Raw genomic sequence first — 16,728 nt, 5'->3', positions numbered from 1 at the left:
TCTGTAGAATTTCTGATATTATATGTGGATGACACATTGCTGATTGGAAATGATATAGAATTTCCGGATAGCACAAAAGGATACTTGAATAAGAATTTTTCAATAAAATACCTCGGTAAAGCTACTTATGTATTGGGCATCAAGATCTATGGAGATAGATCAAGACGCTTAATAGGACTTTCACAAAGCACACACCTTGATAAGATTTTGAAGGAGTTCGAAATGGATCAGTCAAAGAAGGAATTCTAGCCGATATTGTAAGGTGTGAAGTTGAGTAAGACTCAAAACCCGACCACGACAGAAGATAGAGAGATAATGAAAGTCATTCCCTATGCCTCAGTCATAGGTTCTATAAAGTATGCCATGCTATGTGCCAGACCTATTGTATACCTTGCCATGAGTTTGGCAAGGGAGTACAATAGTAATCTAGGAGTAGATCACTGGACAGCGGTCAAAATTATCCTTAGGTACCTAAAGAGGACTAAGGAAATATTTCTCGGTTATGGAGGTGACAAAGAGTTCATCGTAAAGGGTTACGTCGATGCAAGCTTTTACACCGATCCAGATGACTCTGAGTCTCAATCTGGATACGAACTGAAAGTGGGAGCAATTAGCTAGAGTATCTTGATACGTCTCCAACGTATGTATAATTTTTTATTGTTCCATGCTATTATATTATCTATTTTGGATGTTTAATGGGCTTTATTATACACTTTCATATTATTTTTGGGACTAACCTACTAACCAAAGGCCCAGTGCAAATTGCTGTTTTTTTGCCTATTTAGTGTTTCGCAGAAAAGGAATATCAAACTGAATCCAAAAGGAATGAAACCTTCGGGAGAGTTATTTTTGGAACAAACGTGATCCAAGGGACTTGGAGTAGACGTCAAGAAAGAGCGAGGAGGACACAAGGCGGGGAGGCGCGCCTGCCCCCTGGGCGCGCCCCCCACCCTCATGGGCCCCTCGCAGCTCCACCGACCTACCTCTTCCTCCTATATATATCCATATACCCTAAAAACATCCAGGAGCACCACGAAACCCTATTTCCACCGCTGCAACCTTCTGTACCCAAGAGATCCCATCTTGGGGCCTTTTCCGGAGCTCCGCCGAAGGTGGAATCGATCACGGAGGGCTTCTACATCAACACCATAGCCTCTCCGTTGATGTGTGAGTAGTTTACCATAGACCTTCAGGTCCATAGTTATTAGCTAGATGGATTCTTCTCTCTCTTTGGATCTCAATACAAAGTTCTCCTCGATCTTCTTGGAGATCTATTCGATGTAATTCTTTCTGCGGTGTGTTTGTTGAGATCAGATGAATTGTGGGTTTATGATCAAGATTATCTATGGACAATATTTGATTCTTCTCTGAAATCTTTTATATATGATTTGTTATCTTTGCAAGTCTCTTCGAATTATCAGTTTAGTTTGGCCTACTAGATTGATCTTTCTTGCAATGGGAGAAGTGCTTAGCTTTGGTTTCAATCTTGCGGTGTCCTTTCCCAGTGACAGCAGGGGCAGCAAGGCACGTATTGTATTGTCGCCATCGAGGATAAAAAGATGGAGTTTATATCATATTGCTTGAGTTTATCCCTCTACATCATGTCATCTTGCCTAATGTGTTACTCTTTTCTTATGAACTTAATACTCTAGATGCATGCTGGATAGCGGTCGATGCGTGGAGTAATAGTAGTAGATGCAGAATCGTTTCGGTCTACTTGTCGCGGACATGATGCCTATATACATGATCATGCCTAGATATTTTCATAATTATGCACTTTTCTATAAATTGCTCGACAGTAATTTGTTCACCCACCGTAATACTTATGCTATCTTGAGAGAAGCCACTAGTGAAACCTATGGCCCCCGGGTCTATCTTTTATCATATAAGTTTCCCATCTATTTTATTTTGCAATCTTTACTTTCAATCTATATCATAAAAATACCAAAAATATTTATCTTATTATCTCTATCAGATCTCACTCTCGTAAGTGACCGTGATGGGATTGACAATCCCTTTATCATGTTGGTTGCGAGGTTCTTATTTGTTTGTGTAGGTACGAGGGACTTGCGTGCAGTCTCCTACTGGATTGATACCTTGGTTCTCAAAAATTGAGGGAAATACTTATGCTACTTTACTGCATCACCCTTTCCTCTTCAAGGGACAACCAACGCAGTGCTCAAGAGGTAGCAAGAAGGATTTCTGGCGCCGTTGCCGGGGAGGTTGCACCAAGTCAAGTCAAGATTTGATCTCCCGTCAACAAGCCATTTCTGGCGCCATTGCCGGGGAGATCTACTCACAAGTCAAGACATACTAAGTACCCATCACAAACTCTTATCCCTCACATTACATTATTTACCATTTTCCTCTCATTTTCCTCTCCCCCACTTCACCCTTGCCGGTTTTTTTGCCCTCTTTTTTCGCTTGCCTCTTGCTGCCTTCATGTATGAAATTGGGGAGGTTATCGTTGATAAGGATAGTGGTAATAACATGGAAAACTTTGTTGCTTTCGTTGATCCTCATGAAGAACCTACTATTTTACACACTAAAAAGTTTCGAATTGGTAGTGGTAATATTATTGGAAAAGGAGTTATTCAAGATTTCTTTACTTGTGCCGGTGCTTTACCTACTATGGGAGGGTATATTCTCCATAGAACTAGTAGTTTTGCAGATGCTATATCTTTTCTCATAGTTGAACTTGAAAGACAATTTATTCATATCCACCCTTGCATCCAAAGGATTTTTCTAGAATTTTCTAATATTGGGCATTCTTCTGTTAAGCGAGCAGCTATCATCTTTTTGGCTCATGAGTTCAGATTCATAATAAAAGAAGCCAATGAAATTTTTGTGCTTTATCGGGTGGACGCCGACCGTCCTCCCATAGAGGCAATCCTTTTTTATCAAGAAGACATAATGCGCTTACGATCTTTAGATCATGTTGCTTTTAACGAAAACCTTAGAAAGAAGGTTCCTACCAATGTTCTTGTTGACAGGATCTCTAAACTTAATGATAATTTTTCTATCCAAAATAATGGGTTGGGTTTTTCCCTTGAACAAAGGCTCATGACTTTTTGCCAAAAGAATGCTTATAATGATGAATTGGTTGTGCAATATGAGGGGCCAAAGGAGGAACCAATACCTCCCGAGCTTGATCTTGGGGACTTTTGTTCCATTAAATTTAGCCCTTTTGATTAATTTTGCTTGCCAAAAAGAAAGCCTGCTGCTAAACGTAAGGAGTATGAGATGAGTTTTCGCGATTTACCTTATCATTATCATAGCAATACCTAGATCTATTCTTGCTTTTATGCCTAGCTAGGGGCGTTAAACGTTAGCGCTTGTTGGGAGGCAACCCAATTTTATTTTTGTTTCTTGATTTTTGGTTCTGTTTAGTAATAAATAATTCATCTAGCCTCTGTTTATATGTGGTTTTATGCTTTTTATTAGTGTTTGTGCCAAGTAGAACCTTTGGGAACACTTTGGGGGAAGTTTTAGCGTTCTTGCTGTAAAAAACAGAACCTTTAGCGCTCACGAGATTTGCTGCCATTTTTTACTGGAGAGTGCGATTAGGTTGATTATTTTTGAAGATGATTAATAGACAAATTACTCACGTCCAACAATTTATTTCAGAATTTTTGGGATTACAGAAGTATTCGAAACCTACAGATTACTACAGACTGTTCTGTTTTTGACAGATTCTGTTTTTCATGTGTTGTTTGTTTATTTTGATGAATCTATGGCTAGTATCGGAGGGTATGAACCATAGAGAAGTTGGAATACAGTAGGTTTAACACCAATATAACTAAATAATGAGTTCATTACAGTACCTTAAGTGGTGGTTTGTTTTCTTATACTAACGGAGCTCATGAGATTTTCTGTTGAGTTTTGTGTTGTGAAGTTTTCAAGTTTTGGGTAAAGATTTGATGGATTATGGAATAAGGAGTGGCAAGAGCCAAAGATTGGGGATGCCCAAGGCACCCCAAGGTAAAATTCAAGGACAACCAGAAGCCTAAGCTTGGGGATGCCCCGGAAGACATCCCCTCTTTCATCTTCGTTCATCGGTAACTTTACTTGAGGCTATATTTTTATTCACCACATCATATGTGTTTTGCTTGGAGCATCTTGTATGATTTGAGTCTTTGATTTTTAGTTTACCACAATCATCCTTGCTGTACACACCTTTTGGGATAGACACACATGAATCGGGATTTATTAGAATACTCTATGTGCTTCACTTATATGTTTTGAGCTAGATAATTTTGCTCTAGTGCTTCACTTATATCTTTTAGAGCACGGTGGTGGTTTTATTTTATAGAAATTATTGATCTCTTATGCTTCACTTATATTATTTTTAGAGTCCTTTAGAACAGCATGGTAATTTTCTTTGGTTATAAAATAGGTCCAAATATGATAGGCATCCAAGATGGGTAAATAAAAACTATCATAAAAGTGCATCGAATACTATGAGAAGTTTGATACTTGATAATTGTTTTGAGATATGAGGATGGTGATATTAGAGTTGTTCTAGTTGAGTAGTTGTGAATTTTATAAATACTTGTGTTGAAGATTGCAAGTCCCGTAGCATGCATGTATGGTAACCATTGTGTAACAAATATGAAACATGAGGTGTTCTTTGATTGTCTTCCTTATGAGTGGTGGTCGGGGATGAGCGATGGTCTTTTCCTACCAATCTATCCCCCTAGGAGCATGCACATAATTCTTGGTTTTTTATGACTTGTTGATTTTTGCAATAAGTATGTGAGTTCTTTATGACTAATGTTGAGTCCATGGATTATACGCACTCTCACCTTTCCATCATTGCTAGCCTCTTCGGTACCGTGCATTGCCCTTTCTCACCTTGAGAGTTGGTGCAAACTTCGCCGGTGCATCCAAACCCCGTGATAAGATACACTCTGTCACACGTAAACCTACTTATATCTTCCTCGAAACAGCCACCATACCTACCTATTATGGCATTTCCATAGCCATTCCAAGATATATTGCCATGCAACTTTCCACCGTTTCATTTATTATGACACGCTTCAGCATTGTCATATTGCCTTGCATGATCATGTAGTTGACATCATATTTGTGGCAAAGCCACCATGCAAAATTTATCATACATGTCACTCTTGATTCATTGCCCTTCCCGGTACACCACCGGAGGCATTCATATAGAGTCATATTTTGTTCTAGTACCGAGTTGTAATCATTGAGTTGTAAATAAATAGAAGTGTGATGATCATCATTAATAGAGCATTGTCCCATATAAAAAAAGAAAGGCCAAATAAAAAAAGGGCCCAAAAAATAAAAAAGAGAGAGAGAAATAAAAAGGGACAATGCTACTATCCTTTTTCCACACTTGTGCTTCAAAGTAGCACCATGATCTTTATGATAGAGAGTCTCTTGTTTTGTCACTTTCATATACTAGTGGGAATTTTTCATTATAGAACTTGGCTTGTATATTCCAACAATGGGCTTCCTCAAATGCCCTAGGTCTTCGTGAGCAAGCAAGTTGGATGCACACCCACTTACTTTCTTTTTGTTGAGCTTTCATACATTTATAGCTCTAGTGCAACCATTGCATGGCAATCCCTACTTCTCGCATTGACATCAATTGATGGGCATCTCCCTAGCCCCTTGATTAGCCGCGTCAATGTGAGACTTTCTCTTTTTTGTCTTCTCCACATAACCCCCATCATTATATTCTATTCCACCCATAGTGTTATATCCATGGCTCACGCTCATGTACTGCGTGAAAGTTGAAAAAAGTTTCAGATTACTAAAGTATGAAACAATTGCTTGGCTTGTCATCGGGGTTGTGCATGATGAGAGCATTCTTGTGTGATGAAAATGGAGCACGACCAAACTATATGATTTCGTGGGGATGAACTTTCTTTTGCCATGTTATTTTGAGAAGACATGATTGCCTAGTTCGTATGCTGGAAGTGTTATTATTTTTATGTCAATATTAAACTTTTGTCTTGAATCTCTCGAATCTGAATATTCATGCCACTATAAAGAAAATTACATTGAGAATTATGCTAGGTAGGATTCCACATCAAAAAATCTGTTTTTATCATTTACCTACTCGAGACGAGCAGGAATTAAGCTTGGGGATGCTTGATACGTCTCCAACATATCTATAATTTTTTATTGTTCCATGCTATTATATTATCTGTTTTGGATGTTTAATGGGCTTTATTATACACTTTTATATTATTTTTGGGACTAACCTACTAACCAAAGGCCCAGTGCAAATTGCTGTTTTTTTGCCTATTTAGTGTTTCGTAGAAAAGGAATATCAAACGGAATCCAAAAGGAATGAAACCTTCGGGAGAGTTATTTTTGGAACAAACGTGATCCAAGGGACTTGGAGTAGACGTCAAGAAAGAGCGAGGAGGCCACAAGGCGGGGAGGCGCGCCTGCCCCCTGGGCGCGCCCCCCACCCTCATGGGCCCCTCGCAGCTCCACCGACCTACCTCTTCCTCCTATATATATCCATATACCCTAAAAACATCCAGGAGCACCACGAAACCCTATTTCCACCGCCGCAACCTTCTGTACCCAAGAGATCCCATCTTGGGGCCTTTTCCGGAGCTCCGCCGAAGGTGGAATCGATCACGGAGGGCTTCTACATCAACACCATAGCCTCTCCGTTGATGTGTGAGTAGTTTACCATAGACCTTCAGGTCCATAGTTATTAGCTAGATGGATTCTTCTCTCTCTTTGGATCTCAATACAAAGTTCTCCTCGATCTTCTTGGAGATCTATTCGATGTAATTCTTTCTGCGGTGTGTTTGTTGAGATCAGATGAATTGTGGGTTTATGATCAAGATTATCTATGGACAATATTTGATTCTTCTCTGAAATCTTTTATATATGATTTGTTATCTTTGCAAGTCTCTTCGAATTATCAGTTTAGTTTGGCCTACTAGATTGATCTTTCTTGCAATGGGAGAAGTGCTTAGCTTTGGTTTCAATCTTGCGGTGTCCTTTCCCAGTGACAGCAGGGGCAGCAAGGCGCATATTGTATTGTCGCCATCGAGGATAAAAAGATGGAGTTTATATCATATTGCTTGAGTTTATCCCTCTACATCATGTCATCTTGCCTAATGTGTTACTCTGTTCTTATGAACTTAATACTCTAGATGCATGCTGGATAGCGGTCGATGCGTGGAGTAATAGTAGTAGATGCAGAATCGTTTCGGTCTACTTGTCGCGGACATGATGCCTATATACATGATCATGCCTAGATATTTTCATAATTATGCACTTTTCCATAAATTGCTCGACAGTAATTTGTTCACCCACCGTAATACTTATGCTATCTTGAGAGAAGCCACTAGTGAAACCTATGGCCCCCGGGTCTATCTTTTATCATATAAGTTTCCCATCTATTTTATTTTGCAATCTTTACTTTCAATCTATATCATAAAAATACCAAAAATATGTATTTTATTATCTCTATAAGATCTCACTCTCATAAGTGACCGTGAAGGGATTGACAATCCCTTTATCGCGTTGGATGCGAGGTTCTTATTTGTTTGTGTAGGTATGAGGGACTTGTGTGTAGTCTCCTACTGGATTGATACCTTGGTTCTCAAAAATTGAGGGAAATACTCACGCTACTTTGCTGCATCACCGTTTCCTCTTTAAGGGAAAACCAACGCAGTGCTCAAGAGGAATCAAGAAGGATTTTTGGCGCCGTTGCCGGGGAGGTTGCACCAAGTCAAGTCAAGATTTGATCTCCCGTCAACAAGCCATTTCTGGCGCCATTGCCGGGGAGATCTACTCACGAGTCAAGACATACCAAGTACCCATCACAAACTCTTATCCCTCACATTACATTATTTGCCATTTGCCTATCGTTTTCCTCTCCCCCACTTCACCCTTGCCGTTTTATTTGCCCTCTTTTTCCGCTTGCCTCTTGCTGCCTTCATGTCTGAAATTGGGGAGGTTATCATTGATAAGGATAGTGGGAATAACATGGAAAACTTTGATGCTTTTGTTGATCCTCATGAAGAACCTACTATTTTACACACCAAAAAGTTCGAATTGGTAGTGGTAATATTATTGGAAAAGGAGTTATTGAAGGAAATATGCCCTAGAGGCAATAATAAAGTTATTATTTATTTCCTTATATCATGATAAAATTTTATTACTCATGCTAGAATTGTATTAACCGGAAACATGATACATGTGTGAATACATAGACAAACAGAGTGTCACTAGTATGCCTCTACTTGACTAGCTCGTTGATCAAAGATGGTTATGTTTCCTAGCCATAGACAAAGAGTTGTCATTTGATTAGCGGGATCACATCATTAGGAGAATGATGTGATTGACTTGACCCATTCCGTTAGCTTAGCACTTGATCGTTTAGTATGTTGCTATTGCTTTCTTCATGACTTATACATGTTCCTATGACTATGAGATTATGCAACTCCCGTTTACCGGAGGAACACTTTGTGTGCTACCAAACGTCACAACGTAACTGGGTGATTATAAAGGTGCTCTATAGGTGTCTCTGAAGGTACTTGTTGGGTTGGCGTATTTTGAGATTAGGATTTGTCACTCCGATTGTCGGAGAGGTATCACTGGGCCCACTCGGCAATACACATCACTTAAGCCTTGCAAGCATTGCAACTAATGAGTTAGTTGCGGGATAATGTATTACAGAATGAGTAAAGAGACTTGCCGGTAACGAGATTGAACTAGGTATTGAGATACCGACGATCGAATCTCAGGCAAGTAACATACCAATGACAAAGGGAACAACGTATATTGTTATGCGGTTTGACCGATAAAGATCTTCGTAGAATATGTAGGAGCCAATATGAGCATCCAGGTTCCGCTATTGGTTATTGACCGGAGACGTGTCTCGGTCATTTCTACATAGTTCTCGAACCCGTAGGGTCCGCACACTTAAAATTCGATGACGGTTATATTATGAGTTTATTTGTTTTGATGTACCGAAGGTAGTTCCAAGTACCGGATGTGATCTCGGACATGACGAGGAGTCTCGAAATGGTCGAGACGTAAAGATGGATATATTGGACGACTATATTTGGATACTGGAATGGTTCCGGGTGAGATCGGGATAATACCGGAGCACGAGGAGGTTATCAGAACCCCCCGGGAGGTATATGGGCCTTAATGGGCTTTAGTTGAAAGGAGGGGAAAGGATCAAGGGAGGGGGGTGCCCCCCCAAGCCCAATCCGAATTGGGAGGGGGGCTTCCCCCCCTTTCCTTCCTCTTCCTTCCCTCTCCCTTTCCAAATAGGAAAAGGAGGAGTCCTACTCCCGATGGGAGTAGGACTCCCCCCTCGGGCGCGCTTCCTCCCCTTGGCCGGCCCTCTCCCCCCCCCTTTATGAACAGAGGAGAGGGGCACCCCATAGACAGAAATATTGATCTCTTGGATCTTTTAGCCATGTGCGGTGCCCCTCTCCACCATAGTCCACCTCGATAATATCATAGCGGTGCTTAGACGAAGCCCTATGACGGTAGAACATCAACATCGTCACCACACCATCGTGCTGACGAAACTCTCCCACAAAGCTCGGCTGGATCGGAGTTTGAGGTACGTCATCGAGTTGAACGTGTGCAGGACTCGGAGGTGCCGTGTGTTCGGTACTTGATCGGTCGGATCATGAAGACGTACGACTACATCAACCGCGTTGTGCTAACGCTTCCGCTTTCGGTCTACGAGGGTACGTTGACACACTCTCCCCTCTCGTTTCTATGAATCACCATGATCTTGCGTGTGCGTAGGAATTTTTTTGAAATTACTATGTTCCCCAACAGTGGCATCCGAGCCTGGTTTTATGCGTTGATGTTATATGCACGAGTAGAACACAAGTGAGTTGTGGGTGATACAAGTCATACTGCTTACCAGCATGTCATACTTTGGTTTGGCGGTATTGTTGGATGAAGCGGCCCGGACCGACATTACGCGTATGCTTACGTGAGACTGGTTCTACCGACGTGCTTTGCACACAAGTGCCTGGCGGGTGTCAGTTTCTCCAACTTTAGTTGAACCAAGTGTGGCTACACCCGGCCCTTGAGAAGTTTAAAACAACATTAACTTGACGAACTGTCGTAGTGGTTTAGTTGCGTAGGTAAGAATGGTTCTTGCTCAGCCCGTAGCAGCCACGTAAAACTTGCAACAACAAAGTAGAGGACGTCCAACTTGTTTTTGCAGGGCATGTTGTGATGTGATATGGTCAAGACATGATGCTACATTTTATTGTATGCGATGATCATGTTTTGTAACTGAGTTATCGGCAACTGGCAGGAGCCATATGGTTGTCACTTTATTGTATGCAATGCAATCGCCCTATAATTGCTTTACTTTATCACTAAGTGGTAGCGATAGTCGTAGAAGCAATAGTTGGCTAGACGACAACGATGCTACGATGGAGATCAAGGTGTCGCCCCGGTGACAATGGTGATCATGACGGTGCTTCGGAGATGGAGATCACAAGCACAAGATGATGATGGCCATATCATATCACTTATATTGATTGCATGTGATGTTTATCTTTTATGCATCTTATTTTGCTTTGATTGACGGTAGCATTATAAGATGATCTCTCACTAAATTTCAAGATAAAAGTGTTCTCCCTGAGTATGCACCGTTGCCAAAGTTGGTCGTGCCGAGACACCACGTGATGATCGGGTGTGATAAGCTCTACGTCCATCTACAACGGGTGCAAGCCAGTTTTGCACACGCAGAATACTCAGGTTAAACTTGACGAGCCTAGCATATGCAGATATAGCCTCGGAACACTGAGACCGAAAGGTCGAGCGTGAATCATATAGTAGATATGATCAACATAGTGATGTTCACCATTGAAAATGACTCCATTTCACATGAATGGTTTAGCTGATTTGGATCACGTGATCACTTAGATGATTAGAGGGATGTCTATCTAAGTGGGAGTTCTTAAGTAATATGATTAATTGAACTTAAATTTATCATGAACTTAGTACCTGATAGTATTTTGCATGTCTATGTTTGTTGTAGATAGATGGCTCGTGTTGTTGTTCCGTTGAATTTTAACGCGTTCCTTGAGAAAGCAAAGTTGAAAGATGATGGTAGCAATTACACGGACTGGGTCCGTAACTTGAGGATTATCCTCATTGCTGCACAGAAGAATTACATCCTGGAAGCACCACTAGGTGCCAAACCTGCTACAGGAGCAACACCAGATGTTATGAACGTCTGGCAGAGCAAAGATGATGACTACTTGATGACCCACAAGTATAGGGGATCTATCATAGTCCTTTCGATAAGTAAGAGTGTCGAACCCAACGAGGAGCAGAAGGAAATGATAAGCGGTTTTCAGCAAGGTATTCTCTGCAAGTACTGAAATAAGTGGTAACAGATAGTTTTGTGATAAGATAATTGGTAACGAGCAACAAGTAACAAAAGTAAATAAAGTGCAGCAAGGTGGCCCAATCCTTCTTGTAGCAAAGGACAAGCCTGGACAAACTCTTATATAAGGAAAAGCGCTCCTGAGGACACATGGGAATATCGTCAAGCTAGTTTTCATCACGTTCATATGATTCACGTTCGGTACTTTGATGATTTGACATGTGGGTGGACCGGTGCTTGGGTGCTGTTCTTACTTGAACAAGCATCCCACTTATGATTAACCTCTATTGCAAGCATCCGCAACTACAACAGAAGTATTAAGGTAAACCTAACCATAGCATGAAACATATGGATCCAAATCGGCCCCTTACGAAGCAACGCATAAACTAGGGTTTAAGTTTCTATCACTCTAGCAACCCATCATATACTTATTACTTCCCAATGCCTTCCTCTAGGCCCAAATAATGGTGAAGTGTTATGTAGTCGACGTTCACATAACACCACTAGAGGCTAGACAACATAGATCTTATCAAAATATCAAACAAATACCAAATTCACATGACTACTAATAGCAAGACTTCTTCCTTGTCCTCAGGAACTAACGTAACTACTCACAAAGCATATTCATGTTCATAATCAGAGGTGTAATAATATGCATAAAGGATCTGAACATATGATCTTCCACCAATTAAACCAACTAGCATCAACTACAAGGAGTAATTAACACTACTAGTAACTACTAGCACCAATCCCGGATTTGGAGACAAGAATTGGATACAAGAGATGAACTAGGGTTTTGAGATGAGATGGTGCTGATGAAGATGTTGATGGAGGTTTCCCTCTCCCGATGAGAGGAGCGTTGGTGATGACGATGGCGATGATTTCCCCCTTCGGGAGGGAAGTTTCCCCGACAGAACAGCTCTGCCGGAGCTCTAGATTGGATCCGCTAAGGTTCCGCCTCGTGGTGGGGAGTTTCGTCCCGAAAGGTTGCTTCTTTTTTTTCTCGACGAAAGACTTCATATAGGAGAAGATGGTCATCGGAGAACCACCAGGGGGGCCACGAGGTAGGGGGCGCACCATGGGGGGGCGCGCCCCCACCCTCGTGGGAAGGGTGTGGGCCCCCTGGTCTTCATCTTTGGCGAGGATTTTTCATTATTTATTATAAGGTATTCCGTGGAGTTTCAGGACTTTTGGAGTTGTGCAAAATAGGTCTCTAATATTTGCTCCTTTTCGAGCCGTCGGCATTCTCCCTCCTTATGTAAACCTTGTAAAATAAGAGAGAATAGCCATAAGTATTTTGACATAATGTGAAATAACAGCCCGTCATGCAATAAATATCGATATAAAAGCATGATGCAAAATGGACGTATCAACTCCCCCAAGCTTAGACCTCGCTTGTCTTCAAGCGAAAGCCGATAACAATAAATATGTCCCCATGTTTAGAGGTAGAGGCGTCGATAAAACAAATACGGACATGAGGGCATCATGATTATTCTCATAACAGCAACATACATAGATATTGTCATATGATTACTTATGTTCAAGTGATGATCTATTCACAATGCAAAAGTATGAATCAGAAACCTTATTGAGAACCAACAAACTATAACCTCTGTCACTGAAGCAATTGCAATTTATCATAACATCAGAAAGGGTCTATGTCAGAGCTAAAAAGCAAGTCCACATACTCAAGTATCACCTAGTCCTTCATAATTGCTAACACTCACGCAATACTTGTGGTTACAGAGTTTTAATCGGACACAGAGAAAGATAGGGGCTTATAGTTTCGCCCCACAACCTTTTTACCTCGAGGGTAATGTCAACAATAATAGCTCATGCCCCCTACATCCAATTTGATATATCTATCAGGATCTTTCCAACACACTGTGCTTGCCAAAGGATAAAATATAAAAAGGAAAGGTGAAGATCACCATGACTCTTGCATAAGGTAGAAGATAATAATAAAAGATAGGCCCTTTGTAGAGGGAAGCATAGGTTGCCATGCGCTTTTATGGTTGGATGCACAAAATCTTAATGCGAAAGAACGTCACTTTATATTACCCCTTGTGATATGAACCTTTATTATGCAGTCTGTCGCTTTTATTACTTCCACATCACAAGATCGTATAAAGCTTGTTTCTCCCACACTAATCATACATATTTAGAGCAATTTTTATTGCTTGCACTGATGACAACTTACTTGAAGGATCTTACTCAATCCATAGGTAGATATGGTGGACTCTCATGGCAAAACTGGTTTAAGGGTATTTCGAAGCACAAGTAGTATCTCTACTTGGTGCTGAGAATTTGTCTAGCATGAGGGGGAAAGGCAAGCTCAACATGTTGGATGATCCATGACAACATACTTTATCTCAGATATAAGAAAACACAACCCATTACGTTGTCTTCCTTGTCCAACATCAACTCTTTAGCATGTCATATTTTGATGAGTGCTCCCAATCATAAAAGATGTCAATAATAGTATATTTATATGTGAAACTTATCTTTCCTTAGTACTTCCTATTAATTGCAACGATGACCAAAGCTATGTCTGCCAACTCCCAACAACTTTTAATCATCACACTCTTTCTATGTGAAGTCATTACTATCAATAAGATCAATATGAACTTTTGTTTCTTCTTATTCTTTTTCTCTTTTCTTTTATTCACCCAAGATCATAGCAAGAAAATCAAGCCCTTGACTCAACACTAATCTTTATTATATAGCCCGCGGACTCGATTACATAGAGAGATCACAAAGCAAAACTCAAAACTAGATCATGCCATAAACTTTATTCTACTAGATCAAAATACTACTAATAGGATCGAACTAAGGAAAACGGTAAAGATAAGAGTTGTGATTGTGATACGATACTGGGGCACCTCCCCCAAGCTTGGCAGTTGCCAAGGGGAGTGCCCATACCAAATACTCAATTCTTCTTTGTTGGTGGAGACGGTGGTGATTTTGTTGATGGCGTAGGCTTCTTCCTTAATTTGCGCTTGAGGACAGAATTTTGGTCCCTTAAGTCCTCGATCTCCTGCTCCAAGCTCAGTATCTTATTGCATAGTTCCTGCTTGTTTTCCTGCAAGAGGCGAAAAGGGATAAACTCGATCTTAGGTTTCTTTACCCTATCCGGGAGGCTTGACTTTTTGAACTCCACATGCATGTCCCCAGGTTGAGGTAGTGGGACTTCATCTTCATCTGAGCTTGTTTCCCCCATTCCCTTGGGTTCATAGTCCTCTTCTTCTTCCGTAGTCCAACCGCAATGCTCCAACTCCCCATAGACCTTAGGATCTGCGAGGTAATCAGCTATGTAGCTTTCTCCTTCCGAATCCTGGGACGACATGTTGCTCTATCTGCAGCAGGACAGCTCAAAACAAAGACAAGAGATTTTTGCGTGATACGGGAGATAATATAATGAATTTTTACCGACCAAAATACGTGTTCCATAAGAAAACGGAGTCCGGAGAGCACACGAGGAGCTCACGAGGTAGGGGGCGCACCCAGGGGGGTAGGGCGCACCCTCCACCCTTGTGGGGCCCTCGTGTCCTTCCCGGACTGCTGCTTAATTTTCTATTTTTCTAAATATTCCAAAACGGAGAAATATTGCCTTAAAAATTGTATTGGAGACGGTTTACTTACCGTACCACATACCTATTCCTTTTCGGAGTCTGAAACGTTCTGGAAAGTGTCCCTTATGTATTCCTCCGGGGTTACGGTTTCAATAATATTGGTTTCAACATTTATGGGATTACCTGAGATATAATGTTTGATTCTCTGACCGTTTACCACCTTCGGATTTGTGCCTTCGAAGTTGTTGATTTTATGGCACCGGAGTGATAGACCTCCTCGATAACATAGGGGCCTTCCCATTTAGAGAGAAGTCTCCCTGCAAAAAATCTTAAACGAGAGTTGTATAGAAATACATAATCACCTACATTAAACTCACGCTTTTGTATCCTTTTGTCATGCCATCTTTTAACCTTTTCTTTAAACAACTTGGCATTTTCATAAGCTTCGGTTCTCCATTCATCAAGTGAGCTAATATCAAATAACCTCTTTTCACTGGCAAGTTTAAAATCATAGTTGAGCTCTTTAATGGCCCAATATGCCTTATGTTCTAGTTCGAGAGGTAAGTGACATGCTTTTCCATATACCATTTTATACGGAGACATACCCATAGGATTTTTATATGTAGTTCTATAGGCCCATAATGCATCATCAAGTTTCTTGGACCAATTCTTTCTAGATCTATTGACAGTCTTTTGCAAAATTAATTTGAGTTCTCTATTACTCAATTCTACTTGACCACTAGACTGTGGGTGATACGGAGATGCAATTCTATGATTGATGTCATATTTAGCAAGCATTTTACGGAAAGCACCATGAATAAAATGTGAACCACCATCACTCATTAAATATCTAGGGACTCCAAACCTCGGAAAATAACTTCGTTAAGCATTTTAATAGAAGTGTTATGATCAGCACTACTAGTTGGAATAGCTTCTACCCACTTAGTAACGTAATCAACAGCAACTAAAATATGTGTATATCCATTAGAGGCAGGAAAAGGTCCCATATGATCAAAGCCCCAAACATCAAACAGTTCAATAACAAGTGAATAATTCATTGGCATTTCTTGACGTCTACTAATATTACAAATTCTTTGACATTCATCACAAGATAGGACAAACTTACGGGCATCCTTGAAGAGAGTAGGCCAATAAAAACCTGATTGCAATACCTTATGTGCAGTTCTATCTCCCGCGTGGTGTCCTCCATAAGTTTTGGAGTGGCACTTGCGTAGGATCTGTTCCTGTTCATGCTCAGGTACGCAACGTCTAATAACACCATCTAGTCCTTCTTTATAAAGATGTGGGTCATCCCAAAAGTAATGTCTCAAATCATATAATAACTTTTTCTTTTGTTGGTATGTGAAGCTAGGTGGTATAAATCTAGCAACTATGTAATTAGCATAATCAGCATACCAAGGGGTACTACGAGAAGTACTTATGACAATGAATTGTTCATCAGGAAAGCTATCATCAATAGGTAGTGGGTCATCAAGAACATTCTCTAACCTAGATAAATTGTCTGCAACAGGGTTCTCAGCTCCTTTTCTATCAACAATATGTAAATCAAATTCTTGTAGCAAGAGAACCTATCTAATAAGTCTAGGTCTAGCATCTTTCTTCTCCATAACTAACATAACTACTCACAAAGCATATTCATGTTCATAATCAGAGGGGTAATAATATGCATAAAGGATCTGAACATATGATCTTCCACCAATTAAACCAACTAGCGTCAACTACAAGGAGTAATTAACACTACTAGCACCAATCCCGGAC

Source organism: Triticum urartu, chromosome 1A (assembly GCF_056163025.1).
Source record: "Triticum urartu cultivar PI428250 chromosome 1A, HENAU_Tu73, whole genome shotgun sequence".
NCBI lineage: Eukaryota > Viridiplantae > Streptophyta > Magnoliopsida > Poales > Poaceae > Triticum > Triticum urartu.
This window is presented reverse-complemented; position numbering follows the sequence as displayed.